We start from the raw sequence: 16361 nt of genomic DNA, 5'->3' as shown, positions 1-16361 counted from the left end.
GGTAGCCAACACCGGCCACAAGGGGTGAGAGAGTCCCATGTGGAGTGCGTGGGTGATAAGACTTATCAAAGTTGCTTGATTCATTAGATAGAAGGTGGGACCGAAAGTGATCTAACATTTTTGTGGGCAAATCCGGAGAAAAACGTGCCCAGGAATGCTCTCAAAGAGTACATTTCTCGTGTTTTTAGTGCACTAGGTGAGTAATTGAATACACGAGTAAAAGGAGCAGTAGAATAGTATTAGGCAAGGAGAAACCAGGTGAAGTTGGTTGTCTCATGTCCTCCAGTGAAGGCTTGAGTTCGAGCCACACGAGAGGCGGGTTTAGGATTCAGGACTTTTTTGAACCCCTGTTGACTAACATACTAACACCCATTGAAGCATAAAGTGTGACCCAAAAAAAAGGACTAGCAGGCATGGAAGGAGTACACTAGTAGGCAAGTTTTACCTTGTTGCGGGGGGGGGGGTGGGGGGGGGGGGGGGGGTGGGGGTTGTTTTAGGTCGGGTTGTGTTTTGGTTAAATAAGCTACTTAGCTTATTTTTTTGTTCTTATTAAAAAAAATTAGGTCGACTATTTTCGTTTTTATTAAAAAAATTGGTTTCAACCATAATTTTTTATTTTTCCGATTTCTCTCGTTATGGTCACAATAATTCACAAAAAAAATTGACGCAAAAACGCAAAATTAACAAATGCGGAAAAAAATTGAATAAGGGCAAAAAAAGAAAAACAATTGGCTTATTTAGCCAAAAAAAGCCATTCGTCATACGTTTTCGTCCTCTAAAATGAAACACTTCGACGTAGAAATGTAGTGTAAAATGTTGGACATATTGTTGAGTTTTCATACTATAAATTTGGGATTATAATCCTCGAGTCAAACATATCATAAGTTTTGAAATGAAATCATAATATTGATTGATTTTTTATGTTATTTATGTTTTGATGCAGCAATTGATATATGTCGATTGACAGACATAGTTCATTTACATGATGATTGTGATGAATTAAATGGACGGGAGAATCATAAATTTGTATAAGAACGTAATTCTACGAAGACTAAATTGAGGTTTTGTGTCTGCTTACACTTTAAACAATATATTAGTAGTCATTAAAAAATAACTGCTCTCCTCTCTTTATATTTTTGGAGAGAGAAATTAATATGTTTCTAGTGTCTGAAAGAGTTTAGATGCATGAGGATGCTCAAGTAAGAATTGAAGAGCAAAATGTGAAAATTAAAATTGACGCACCAAATGATACGCATTCTAGACTGAACCATCGGGGCGGTTCCGGGGACTCCTAAAAAAACCTCTACACAACCCCCCCCAAGTTCTCGATCGAATTTTGTTAATCCGAGCAACTCAATATAATCAGAACGTGATTTTAAGAGTAATTGCGAGAAATCAACAAAAAAAATGACCGGGACGGGCTTCATCCGAACAGTTTTTTATTGAACCTTATTGAATGGTTCAATAAAAAACTGCTCAAATCAAGTCCTTCGTGGTTATTTTTTTTGCCAATTTCTTGCAAGCACCCTTAAAATCATGTTCTGAACATATTAAGCGGATCGGATCATCAAAATTTGATCGGAAACTATAATATTAAGATTTGGAAGGGTTTTTTAGGTGTCTCCGGAACCGCCCCGATAATTTATATATAGATTATATAAACTGTGATTTTTTTTACTGCTAACATTTTAAATAACCATCCAAAATTTTAATTTATTATTAGTTTTTCCCTCATAATGAAAACTCACTAATTTTCCTTTGTTTTTATCCACTTTGTAATGAATTTTTAAAATCTTAACTTCCCATTCCCATCATCGAAACCGGGCATAACTTGTAAACCGTGCATAACACAAGTCTTTGCTAGTGATATGCATGTGAAATGCATCCATCTGCGTGTGGGTGTTCTTCCCATAGAGAATTTTTCATTTTTTTCTTTGTTTCTACCTTATAATGGTTGTTGAGCTTAGTTGTTTTGTAGACTCTTACAATTGATATAGTGACCTGTGTTTGTACTATGTATTTCATATCTGATGTAAAATGATCTCTTCTATTGATTGACAAAAAAAAAAAAGAAAAGATTAAAACGTTAATGCAACGATTGATCATTCCCCTACGAGTCGTGATAGGGTACATAAATGGAACATGAAAGTGAATTGAACGATCCAAATTCACAAGATTCACGTGAATCTGGACCGTCAAATTCGCTTCCATGGACATTTTCATGTATTTGTTTCAGGTACCCTATCATTTTTCCTTCCCCTACAATTGTTCCCGTCATTTCTTTTCTTTCAAAGACGAACTCCCACTATTCTAATAAAGGCTTTTCTACTTTAATTGCTTTTTTTCTTTATTTGATACTCCATAAATTTTACCTACGTTGTGATCTTTTGCAGACATTAGAAAGGGATTAAAGGAAAAAGAATGGTAAAATCACTATTACACAGAGGACACCGGTACAAATTCAATTCGAAATTTGAAGAGTGTGGACTCTGTTGGCCATGTCATCAATAGTTACTGCTAGAATTAAGGATTTGATATTGCTAGAATTAAGGATTTGATATGGTCAATATCCTTAATTCAGTAAGTACTTTTATTTTCTTCCTTAATTATAGGACGTTTTCCTGTATTCTTATTCTTTCCTTGTAAATGTTTATACTATATATATTGCAGAACTATAATGAATGAAATATCAAAAAATTATTCAACAATTGTGTTTTTTAGATGGCATCAGAGCCTCTTTCAATCTCCTCTTCTTTACCCTAGGAATTGAATTTTGGTCCTGTATTCATAATTGTTGTTTCTGCTCTTACTATTCCGCTACGAAATATTTTTTTTTAGTGTATTACCACTATGACTGAAGCAAGTGGTGATGTCTTTAAAAAAAAAGAACGAATCTACTACTATATCGGCTGGGTTTCATATGCAGGAAACTTCTTCTCGAATCACTCCGGAACCACTTGATGGTACCAATTATGTTGAGTGGTCTTTGAACACTCAAAATAAAACCCATGGGAGAAAACGTTGGGATTTTATTTCGGGTACTAAGGCTGCTCCAACAGATGTTAAATCGGAGGAATATGAAGCATGGGAAGATGAAAACTGCTTGGTCAAATCATGGTTATTTGATGCGATGTCAAAGGATATCCGTTCTTTCTTTCTTCGATTGGCTACGGCAAAAGAGATATGGGAGGCGGTTAAACAGACATATTATGTTGACCAGGATGCATCAAAGGTTTATCAACTACACTGTGAGGTAATTTCTGTTTGCCAGAATGGAGGTTCTGTTATTTCTTATTTTGGCAAACTACAGAAAATATGGCATGAACTTGATGATATTGATGATCGTATTATGGAGTGTGCCAATGATATTGTGACATATAACGTGAAGGTTAATTCCCAACATGTGTATCTGTATTTGGCTGGTCTTGACCCTCAATTAGATGGGGTTCGAGGCCGCGTACTTGTTACCAAACCACTTCCCAATATACAAGCTATTTATGCTATGGTTCGTGTGGAAGTTAATCGCCAAGAGGCTATGCTTGGAGGAAAGATTGGAGAAGGGGCTGTGATGGCTTCTCGGAAGATGCCTACCTCAAAGAAGGATCGAAAGTGTACTCACTGTAATGGTACTGGTCATACCGTAGATACATGCTTTCAACTCCATGGGTGTCCAGATTGGCATCCAAAAGGCAAGACTGCGTCTTATGTGTCTTCCAATGCTAAGGAGCTAGATCTGAAGGGGAACATAGCCTAACTCCTGGATTTACTGCAAAGTTTGGTATGTCTTTTATTAGTAATAGTGATTGGATAATTGACTCTGGTGCAACGGACCATATGACTTGTGATCGTTATAGGTTTAGTCACTTATCTCCTAAATGTTCCAAAATCACCATTACCAATGCCAATGGTGTATCATTTCAAGTTATTGGAGTTGGTACAGTTCATTTATCTCCCACATTGGCTATCAAAGATGTCTTATTTGTGCCATCATTAAATTGTAATCTTCTCTCTGTAACTCAATTAACCAAATCTTATAATTGTGTTGCTCTATTTTTTCCTACTCACTGTATCTTTCAGAACATCCATACTCGGGAGAAGATTGGTAGTGGTAGACGAATTGGAGGATTGTACTATCTGGAGGATGGGTTCCAACATTCCGGCAAAAATTAGCAAGCTCATGTGGTGAATGAAGATTTGGTGAATAAGAAAAAGGAGGAAATTTGGCTGTGGCATAGGAGACTAGGACATCCCTCTTTTAGCTATCTTAGGAGATTATTCCCCTCTTTGTATAGTGGATGTAATGTTTCGGATTTTATTTGCGAAACTTGTGTGAGGGTAAAAAGTCACCGTACTACTTTCCATTTGAGTAATAATAAAGCAAATTTTCCTTTTTCATTAATTCATTCGGATGTTTGGGGACCGGCACCAATTTCTACTCTTAATGGGATGAGGTGGTTTGTATCTTTTGTGGATGATTGCACTCGCATGACTTGGGTTTATCAATTGAAGCACAAGAATAATGTTTACTCGATTTTTCGCATGTTCCATCAAATGGTGACTATTCAGTTTGGCATTCCAATAAAATTCCTTCGTTCTAATAATGGCGGAGAATACGTCAAGCAAGATTTATTGGACTTCATGCACTCAGTAGGGATTATTCACCAAACAACTTGTCCAGACTCCCTTCAACAAAATGGTATTGCAGAGCAGAAAACTAGACATTTATTGGAGGTAACTCGGTCTCTCTTAATTGGGGGTTATGCTCCTGTTTACTTGTGAGGTGAAGCTTTGAATTCGGCGGTCTACTTAATAAATTATACGCCATCTAGTGTTCTCAATTTTAGAAGACCGTTAGATGCTCTCTTTGATCACTGCACTCTTCCACCGGTAGTCCTTTTACCTTCTCGAATTTTTGGGTGTGTAGTCTATGTCCATTTGCATTCGCACCAACAGACTAAGCTTGAGTCTCGGGCTTTGAGGTGTGTTTTTGTGGGATATGGGAGCAATCAAAAAGGTTACAAGTGTTATGATCCATCTTCTCGGAGACTTTATGTTTCCATGGACGTTACCTTTCATGAGCAAGAACTTTTTTTCAAGTCACTGACTGACTACTGATTTACCACTTCAGGGGGAGAATCAAGAAGAAGTGATAAATTATGAAGAATTGGAGGCATTTTTTCCAAGAATTTTAGAAAATAATTCTTCATCCGGAGATGCTACGGACAAGGGTGAATTTACGGATGAACAGGAAAAGTTACAAAATGCTGATCCAACGACTTCTAATGCGGAAGATAATCCTCTCCATGATAGTACAATGCCTCACAACAATCCAACACAAACATTGGGCCAATCTTCTTCTGAGATTCTTTTAGAGGTACCCACTAATCCTAATTCTATTTTTGACGATGGTACTATTTTTGAATCTCAAGTGTCACAATATCGTCTTTCAGCTCATTCTAATCATGGTATACCACCCATTAAATATGAGCCTGATCCTAAATCCAAAGCGAAATAGCCCATTAGTAATCACATGTCTTTCCAAAAACTATCCAAGTCATATAAGTGTTATGTACTACAGTTATCGTCTGTTCCTATTCCTAGTAAAATGCAGGAAGCTTTAGTAGATGATAGATGGATTCAAGCCAAGGCAGAAAGAATGTCAGCACTTGAAAAAAGTTCTACTTGGGAGCTTGTGCCTCTACCGAAGGGAAAGAAGACTGTGGGATGTAAATGGGTGTTTATAGTCAAGCATAAGGCGGATAAGACCGTTGAAAGGTATAAAGCTCGGTTGGTTGCAAAAGGATATACACAATCTTATGAGATTGACTATCAAGATACTTTTGCACCGGTTGCAAAACTTAATATAGTTAGAGTGCTCTTCTCTTTGGCAGCAAATCGGGATTGGCCACTTCTTCAATTTGATGTAAAAAATGCTTTCTTACATGGAGAGCTTGTAGAAGAAGTGTATATGGATCCTCCTCTGGGTATAGACAAGTACTCAAATGTTACAACGGTATGCAAACTCAAGAAGGCATTATATGGGTTAAAGCAATCTCCAAGAGCTTGGTTTGGCAGATTCACCAAGTCTATGAAGAATTTTGGATATAAACTGTAACACCCCGTCCCACATCGGAAGTCTACATGGATGATCTTGGGCATATAACAAACCTTGTGGGCTACTACTAGTACCTTGTGCTTAAGCTTTTGGACCATGTGGTGTGGCTTGTGGATCAAAATAAATGTATTGGGCCAGTGGTTTGCCTGGGGCGTTACAGGTGGTATCAGAGCCATCCATGTGCATGACCATGTGGGCCTTGGAGTTTGGTTTGATTTGGTTGTGGTTTGATTTGTATTGGTGATTATAGTGCTCAACCCCTCGCGAGGGCGCGAGGCTATAAAATTGGGGAGATTGTAATACCCCGTCCCACATCGAAAGTCTACATGGATGATCTTGGGCATATAACAAACCTTGTGGGCTACTACTAATACCTTGTGCTTAAGCTTTTGGGCCATGTGGTGTGGCTTGTGAATCAAAATAAAGGTATTGGGCCAGTGGTCTGCCTGGAGCGTTACATAAACAAATCAACTCAGATCACACTTTGTTTTTAAAGCATCAAAAGGGTAGAATACTGCTTTAATTATCTATGTTGATGATATGGTGGTGACAGGTGATGATCAAGATGAAATTGAGAGCTTACAGCGACACTTTGATAAGCACCTAAAGTTGCTTGTTCGCGGTGCTTAAGCCCCCTAGTTTATATATGTTATAGTTATAATTTGTCGTTTTTATTCAATAATGCTCGTAAGGTAGTTTGTTAAGTGTTTCAGGCAAAACGTCCTTAAAAGGCATATTTTGATCAAGAGGCTAATTTCCAAGGAAGTTCAAGTATCCTTGCCCGGTAGAACTTTTGCCAGAATGACCCAAGAGCAAAGGCATTAGCCGTCGGGCAAGCTAGCAGGCCATCGGGTGCCAAGTCTTGAACGTTGCCTGATGGCCTGAAGATAAGCTACGCGTATCGATACAGCCTTAATGCGTATCGATACGCATTAGCTTCGTGGGAAGTCAGAGGCTTCCGTATCGATACGGAATAAGGGCCGTATCGATACGCGTGAGCTACGGGAGATGGTCCATTTTGACTTAACAGCATGGTATCGATACTTAGCTTGTTCTGTATCGATACGGGGAGCCTTCGGCCAGATATTTCTTGCTTTTTGGGCTTTCCATTTATGAAATACTTGCCTTTATTAGTATGTTTCTTAGATATTTTTGTGGAAGATGGCCCTTTTTGTATAAATAGGGGGGTTCCTTCTCTCCCCTGATATCTAGCACATTGTTACTTTTAGTAGTTTCTCCATTAATGTCTTCTTAAGCTTTTCAAGTTGTAATTTCCCAAGAACACATTAAGGTATTTACATTACGTTAATTTCTCGTGTATTAAAGTTGTTCATATGTTTTGGATCATTTATAAAATCAAGTTTATTTCCGGTTCTGTTGGTTAAAATGTTCGTAAATTCTAGCATGCTTTCTAGTCTTTTTAATATGCATGAGTAGTTGATTAGGCTTGGCCACGGAGTGATTAATGCCCTGTGACTTACGTTAATTTTGCCCTTTCTCAACTAAATACTTGAGGTTCGTATGGAAAATGAGCGTGGTTCGCCTTTTATGTAACAAAACTTATCGATGTTAACCTCCGGTGATCATATGCTTGTGTGGGCATGCGTGCCCGTTTTCGGAATTTTCGGATTCCGAGGCGCAATGGCCCAGATCGAGGGAGCGCGAGCGGAGAAAGCGAGCGCGAGCGGAGAAAGCGAGCGCTCGCAAAATACAGAGTCGCCACTCGGGTTTGAAGGTCCGACACCCAAGGAACCGTATTTCGAAGCACTTGCTGCGCTGTTTGATTTGAAAAAGTTGAGGAACTAGTCCGTCATAACCATATCTGGGTTCGGGAGCCAGGTTACGAGAGGGGAAGGGTTTTGACCATCGCGCGATGAAGTGAGAGCATCGCGCGAGGGTCCAGCCAACCCCGCGAGGGTCAATGGTCAAAGCTTTGACTTTGACCACCACCTGGCAGATGGACCATCGCGCGAGGGTCCTATTTTGTCGCGCAACATTCAAGCCAAGGTCCAGGTTCTGATTAAAGGTTTTAGGGCTAAGGATGGGTTCCTCACATGCCAAACTCAAGCCATTCCAAGTTCTCGAGACTGTTTCGACCTGATTCATCATCGGGGAATCAAGAAACCGAAGAACAAAGTAAAACGATCGGGAAGTCAAATTGGGGTGTCTACAGTAGTCCCTCTTTGACGGCACGCAGAGCACCATTGGCTGGTATGGGTAACGCCAAAGATTTCTAGACACCCATCCAATCCACCCAAAAGCCGATTTAAACGAAAAGTGCTAGAAAGTATATACAAATACCGTGCACCAACGGATTGGGGAGCAGATTGATTGCTGATACAAATTTGGACAGATGGATCGTCGCCGATTGATAATTGGAGACGGATGGATCGTCGCTGATTGATAGTTGGACGGATGGATCGTCGCTGATTGATAATTGGACGGATGGATCATCGCTGATTGATATGGGACGGATAGATCGTCGCTGATTGATAATCGGACGGATGGATCGTCGCTGATTGATAATCGGACGGATGGATCGTCGCTGATTGATAATCGGACGGATGGATCGTCGCTGATTGATATTGGACGGATAGATCGTCGCTGATTGATATTGGACGGATGGATCGTCGCTGATTGATAATTGGACGGATGGATCGTCGCTGATTGAAATTGGACGGATGGATCGTCGCTGATTGATATTGGACTTTACACGGGCAGACCACTGCTGGGGATATAAATGCGCCTTGGATTTTAAAAGTCATCAACTCTCAATAAACCTCAAAATTGCTGCAGCGCCTAAGTGAGAACCTGTGGGCTCTTAAGGGTGGATAAGCATGATTGGGCCTATCCAGAAGCTGCATTGGGCCTGGAGGCCCAACCAAACCATCGCGCGACATAGTCATACCGTCGCGCGAGGGTTATCTGTTCAGGCCTGGGTCTGTCAAGAGCCCAAACCCGGCCCGGACCTGCTTTCTTCCATACAATCGACGGGGACGTTCGAAAACCGCTCACAGCAGTTTCGAACTCCCTCCAACACTATTCTCTCCCAAACTCTTCCTCTCCAAACCCTTGATTTCGTCCTAAAACCAAGCAAACCCACGTGCATATCATCACCCATGGCGGATCACAGCGATATCCGAGGTAGTGAACAAGTGGTTGATCGTCCGGAGGACGAGGGAGGACCAATGGAGGTCGAAACAGAGAATCGGCCGCGAGCGGGGGCCGCCGCAGACGCCAGTGCAGAGGCAACTAGCGGTGGCGATGGCGAACAAGGTCACGAACAGGAGGCGGTTGGCGACGAGGATCATCGCGCGACGCAGTCAGACCGTCGCGCGACAATGGAGGTCGGGGCCGTGACTGCTGGAGTCGTGCAACTGGACCCGAGCGAGGCCGTAAGTGGCTCGGTAATAGTTGGCGGCACTCTCGAGGGTGTAGGCAGTGGAGGTACCGCGGGTGGTGACGACGGGCCAAGCGAGACTCCGCCAAGGGACCCGGCGAAGGGCAAGGGCGTGGCTGCCGAGGAGGAGGTTCCTAAGGAGGAGGTACTGTTTCGGCCGGTGGCCACGTCATCGGGCCACAGGCCGATCACGAGACAGGATCTTGCGGAGTTCCTGAGTGACGAGAGGCTAGCCCGGCTGCTTGAGGAGGATCCCATGATTGGGGCCGCCGTTTTGGAGGCTCGAGAGGAGCGAGAGCGGGAGATAGCCGCTTCAGAGGCTACGGCGAGGGCCGAGAGGGCGAGGGCCGCTGAGGAAGAGGTTTTGAGGGACGCGGAGGCCGAGGAGCGGGTTGGAGCGAGGGGGGAGGGACCCAGAGTGACAGCAGTGTCAGAGGCGGAGGGCTTAACTCGTGCTCCGTTTTCAGCAGAGGGGTACGGTCACCATATCCACACCTGTTTGTACCGTCAGGTTTTGCGGCATACAAGCCACGGCAAGCGGAGTACGACCCCGAGCTCGTTCTGAGAGACCCCAATACCCACATTTCTAGCAGCTGGGCTGAGGTAAATTTCTGAGAATCCCCCATTTACTTTCGTGATTGTCATTTCAATACAATGCATGTGCTTGAATACCGAGGAACATAGCGCAACCCTTTAAAGTAGATCCAAATAGTGACACTACAGTTCACATTAAATGCCATGCATGAGACATAATAACTTGAACCAACCATCTACTGCCAAGTTGTATTGATTACCTAGAACTTGAGAATGAAAGCCTCACATGCTGATATACCTCCTGTTGCTTGTTTCCGTGTCTAATGCAGGAGAGAGCGAGACAGAGGGACATCCGGGGTTTCGGGGGCGCCTGTAGCTCCTTGGCGTTGTACCAGGGTTTGCCAGAGAGGGTGAGGCAGTTGGTGGATATGGCAGGCTTTGGGGAGTTCATACAGACCCTGACTCGGGCCAGGAATGACCACGCGGTCTTGGTTGCGCTTGCAGAGAGATGGAGAGATACCACCAACACTTTCCACCTACCGCTCGGGGAGATGACAGTGACGCCTACTGACTTCGCGGCGATTACTGGTTTGAGGGTTGGAGGCGACCCTATCCCGTTTGACTCGGGCATTCAGGAGGACGAGGCGGCCCTGGAGTGGTTCTTGGGAGAGGTGCCCAAGGTTGAGGAGGGGATGGCGAGATATGGGCAGTTTACCCGGTACCTTGCAAAGGAGGTGGCGACGGAGCAAGAGGCGGAGCAGATGGCCCGGGCTTACTTGCTGTACCTTTTTGGTGCCACCCTGTATCCGAACAAGCGAAGCAAGGTCCACCTATCGTACTTGCCTGCACTGAGGGATCTGAGGACGGCCTCACGTTTTGACTAGGGAGGAGCTGCGCTTGGTGCGGCCTATGGTTTCATGGGGGACTCGTCGAGGACTGAGATGAGCACTACTGGCTACTGGCGGATTTGGGAGGTATGATCATAATAGAGTAACGTACATTTTTCATTATGTACTTATCTGCTTGAATACATAAACTGCTCAAATATATTCCTGCATTGTACTAATGATTTGAACCTTGATAACTGTGCAGCTCTGGGCCTATGAAGTTCTGAACATGTGCCGTCCAGTGACAAAGAGCCTGGACTTGGGGATCCTCCCACGTGCTCATATCTGGAGCAAAAAGGATATGGGAGAGAAAAGAGGGCAATGCGACCTGAACGGCTTCAGGGTATACCTAGACGAGTTCCGACCCTCACAGGTATGTCACGACTTCATCAAATATAAATATGCGTCCCTTTTATTGCTTTAATGCTGTCGCTGACCGACGTTTGCATCGCTTGCTTGCGCAGGTAGAGTGGGATCCCTGGAAAGTGGCAGAGTCAGAGCCTGAGTACTTGGCCAGGAGCAGGGCCGTGACGGCGAGCAGAGTGCTGCTGGAGTCGGCTTTTGGTTGGCAGTGATACTTGGGTGACCGAGTGACACGCCAGTCGCTTGGCCACGCAGGGTTTCAGGTGCCCGGACCGCTTCCACCACGGGCCTCACACACAGGGGAGTACACGTTGGCCGAGCTAGAGATCTTCACGCGGCCTGACACCGATTTGACACGCTACTTGCGTCCCGGCATGGACTATGCAGCCTACCAGAGAGAGCGTTTGGCGGGGCCATTGAGAGTACGAGAGTTCAGGGAGATCCGGAGTCAGGCCCGCGGAGCTGCTGAGGAGAGGAGGGCCGTCGCTGCGAGGCAGAGCAGTGGCGAGAGTCGCGCGAGGCGGGGTCCGAGTGGACCTGTGAGAGGTGGGCCACCAGAGTTGACATGGCGTTTAGCTGTGGTGGATTCTCAGGGCAATCCGGCCGAGCTACACCTAGTTCCTGCCAGAGTTGAGCCAGCGCCTGTCACTGTGCCGGTAAGGCATCGTACCCTTCATTATTGTACTTCCATAAAGCCTTGAAATATTGCTCCATTACTTATGTTCAAGTTATCCTTGCAGGTGCCTAATGAGTGGGCGAACGAAGCCGTTCGGCGTATGCTCGCATTGGAGAACGTGATAAGACGGGCGGCAAGTGACCTGCCTTTGGACTTGCGATACCCACCACCAGCAGCTCAGAGATCTCAGGTATATCCTTTAGAGAAACGATACATTCCTGCATTCGATACTTGACATAAGCATGCTTTGTTCGATACATAGTGTACTTTGATTGCCGTCAACTTTGAAATTGATTATACCTGCTTGCAAACATACAACATATAGAATGTATACTAAATGTGCAAAATTTTACAATGCAGACTCAGGGACGGGCGGCTCCTAGGAGGAAGAGCGCGAGAGAGCCTCCGCAGAAGAAGCTAGCAAGCAGGACTCCCGCTCCTCCACCTACTACTAGACCACAGACGCGGGGCGTACAGCCACCCGTCGCGAGCGAGGAGGCGGCCCGAGAGGCCGTCCCGCGCGCAGAGGAGAGGTATCAATTGAAGATGCGCCAAAGGCCCTCGCAAGATGAGCCGGTCCGCAAGAAGCGGCTGATCCTGCCCGAGGATTCTGAGGAAGAAGAGGAAGAGGAGGGAGAAGAAGAAGAGGAGTACGAGGAGGCGCCTGACAGCAGTGGTTCAGACGACTCAGCCGATGACCCTGGTTTTAGACAGGATCCTAGAGAGGGAGGCGACGACGATGACGACGACGGGGATGGTGACTGGTTCGGGGAGGACTGAGGGCTACTAAGAAGCCTCATTTGTCTTTCCACATCTTTGATTTTTGTTTTTGGGCCTGCGTGCCCGCGTAGATAGACGGAAGGCCGGAGTGCCTTAGTTGATACTTAATACATGTTCTTGGGGCCTGTGCGCCATTTTGATTTGATGGGCGAGTGTGCCCGAGCTGACATGATGACTTTTGACTGGCCGAAGCGCCGCATGCATAGTAGTATTCCTTACTTTGACATGGATAGAATATGGTTTAGCTATAAAATTTGCATTTTCAATTTATTTTACTCTTGTAATGAGCTTAGAATAAATAAACGCTTGCCACTAATACCATGCTTGCATTGATAATGTACCAAGACTGCTCACAAACGCACACATACGTACGGACAGAACTAATCTCAGAGAAAAACGAAAATGTACCCCAGGATACGGTCAGGATACGAGGATACGAGATATTGGAAATTCACAAGTCAAAACCGAAAAATACCCCAACTTGGATAAAAAGAACACTTTCGTGAGGTCATGTATATACAAAATGACCTACGAAAGCCGACGGATTCGAGAAACACCTCCCGAAACGCAAAATTGCCCAAAAACCTTACAAAGGACACAAAAGGGACACGAGATTGAAAAACATGACTCTATTATGTCCCGGACTGAAACCGACACCTCCGTACAGTCACATTAGGTCATCATGACTTGTACGGCCTGAGACAAAAGGACACGACCCTCCGGAACGAGTTTCGAACTCCTGAAATGCACATTTGGCCTTGAAACGAGCCACCGAGGGTTCAAAAACCTCGTTAAACGCGATATCTCGAATCCGATGCTTGGATATGGTTGCATATGCTCATAGTGACTTGCTGGATCCATAAAAGTTGTAAAAGTACCCTTGGAATAGGAAACGACCAAAATTGGACAGTAGCTGGTGCAATCTGTCAAAATGCAGGCTGAACCGTCGCGCGAGGGAGTGAGAATGTCACGCGATGGAGTGGATGATTCTCACTCGCGCGATGGACTGAGACCATCGCGCGATGGTTGGGCCATGCCAGGCCACCTTATTTTGACCATCTCAGATTTTTGGACGTCCAAGCCTCGTCATCAACCTTTAACTGCTCAGAGTACTTCAGGGGGGGCAGTGCAGAGATGCCCTCACTTTGGAGAAGAAAACGCCACATGGCATGGATGTTTGTACTGGGAAGGGACGACACTCTATGCATTCTGCCTATAAAGAGGCCAATATTCTGCAAATGAAAGGCATTCCTCCCATAGTTTGAAAGTCCCACGAGGAAGCAGAATGGCAAATAATCTTCCGGCCTTGATTAGCCCTTGGCTCACAGCCTTTGTTGCTGGAGATTGGTTGTCATTCCGGTTTCACGGGCTGGCCGCATTCCGTTTCCTTCGCAATGTGAGGGTCCGTCCAGAGTTTCTGAGGGCAGCCCTACAATTCTGGGACCCAGAGGTTCACGTGTTCAGGTTTGGGGTTAACGAGTTATGCCCAACCGTGGAGGAATTCCAAGCATACCTCCAAGGAGTCGCCTCGAGCGTGATTGTCGTGCCACCTTATAGGAAAAGCATGCCAAAGCTCCTACAGTCAAGTCTTGGTATCACCCGGGGAGCGGCTGAAAGTTTGCTAACTGGTGGGCAAATCAACATCATACGCCTTATGGAGTGGTATGGGCCAGAAGGTGACGTAGAGAATATAGCCGTGCAGGCTCGACGTCGATTTGCCCTGGCGATCGGCGTGTTGGCTGCTTATTTACTGGTATCTCCAAATGGGCGAGTCAACCCCATGCTGGTGAGCATCGCCGCTCAAATGGGCGCCCGAAGAAATGTGGTGCCACTGGTTCTGGCAGAGACGCTCATAGGTTTGGATTTGGTTTCTTCCGGCCAAACAGACGCGTTCGGCGGTAGTCCACTACTACTGCAGGTTAGCTTAGTTCTCACTCAGCTCACCTTTTTCCGGCTTTCATACGTTCTGTTTTTTCCTTATCTCTCAGCTAAGGCTATATCGAAGCTTCTTACTTGTCTTTTCTCTCAAGCTGTTATGTAACTTCTCACTTGTTTTTCCACTCATGCAGCTCTGGTTATCTGACAAATTGGGATTGCTCACAGTACCGGAAGCAAACTGGCCTCATCTGCCCGGCCGAATGCACCAGCGGGGTATAATCTATCCGGAAATGTCTGTGAATCAATGGTGCGCATTTATGAGGGAAATGCTGCCGAACGAGATCACATGGCGGCATGAAGCTTTAAACATTCCAGACATGGCCCTGAGTTCTGCAGGATTTGAGAGAGTAGTGATAGCTGGGCTGACCGCTTTCACATTCTACATCCCCGGACGCATCCTTCGTCAGCTAGGAATGAGCCAAGGACTCCACCGAGCTGGGACTGAAGATTTCCAAGTCCCCGCTTTCACTGCCCAGAATCTGAGAGGGTATGAGCACGACTGGGGCCTGCGGCAACTCGGAGGAGCTGACCTAGACTTTAGTACGGAACTTACGCACCGATATCAAACATGGCTAAGAAGGGAAATCGCAAGCAGGCAAAACAACAATTGACTTCTGACGAATCCTGATGATCTAGAATAAACCGTGAGCCTGTTAAGGCCTCGAGCACTTTATTCTGTTTTTATGCTTTAATCCTTTTAAGACTGCTCAGCCTGTGTAATAGAAGTTATAATTTGAATAAAAATGAAAGTTCGAGAGTTTTCCCCTTTCGATCCAAGTGTTGAACCGCCGTGTCACCCAAGTATCGGGTCAACTCCTGGTAATGGGAAACCGTGGATCAAGTTGAAAGATTATGACCGAATCTCACAGAGAGATTGCCTACGTATCCCCTTTCAGGGAATCAGGTCAGCACGTAGTTCAGGCCAAGGTTCACTCGAGTATTTTAACTCTCCTTTTACGCTCTAAATTTTGCCTAGTGCTGCCACTTCGGGTTTTCAGCCTAGCGAGCTTTGATTGATGCCTATTTATTTTTGCCTAGACCGCCTTCTCAGGTTTTCGGTCTAGCAGGCTTGCTCTAATTTTTGCTTGGAACCGCCCACCCTTGTGGTTTTCGGCCCAACGAGCTTCTCTCAGGGATAGTATCGTTTGAGTTTATCCAGGTTAACCAGAGAGCTGAATTCGTTGTCGTCAAGATCAATGAGCTGAGCCGCTCCCCCAGAAAGGATGGTCTTGATGATGTAAGGTCCGGAACGCTTGGGTCGAAATTTGCCGCGGGGGTCAAAAACTGGTGCCCGAATCTCTTTCGTAACCATGTCCCCTTCGGCCAAGTCTCTAGACTTCACTTTTTTTGTTGAACGCCCGGGCAATTCTCCGCTGATACCCCTGAACATGATACAAGGCCCGAAGCCTCCTTTCGTCAAAAAGCATGAGTTCAACGAATTTCCCACTGAGCCATTCAGATTCCGAGAGTTCCGATTCTACCATAATCCTCAAAGATGGCACCTCAAGCTCTATAGGGAGAACTGCTTCCATCCCGTAGACCAAGGAATAGGGGGTTGCCCCCGTTGATGTTCGAATCGACGTTCGATAACCCCAAAGAGCTAAAGGCAGTTGCTCGTGACAGTCCCTGGCGGACTCTGCAGACTTCTTGATGATTGTCTCGACATTT

This window comes from Rhododendron vialii, chromosome 12a (genome assembly GCF_030253575.1).
Source record: "Rhododendron vialii isolate Sample 1 chromosome 12a, ASM3025357v1".
In the NCBI taxonomy this organism is placed as follows: domain Eukaryota; kingdom Viridiplantae; phylum Streptophyta; class Magnoliopsida; order Ericales; family Ericaceae; genus Rhododendron; species Rhododendron vialii.
This window is presented reverse-complemented; position numbering follows the sequence as displayed.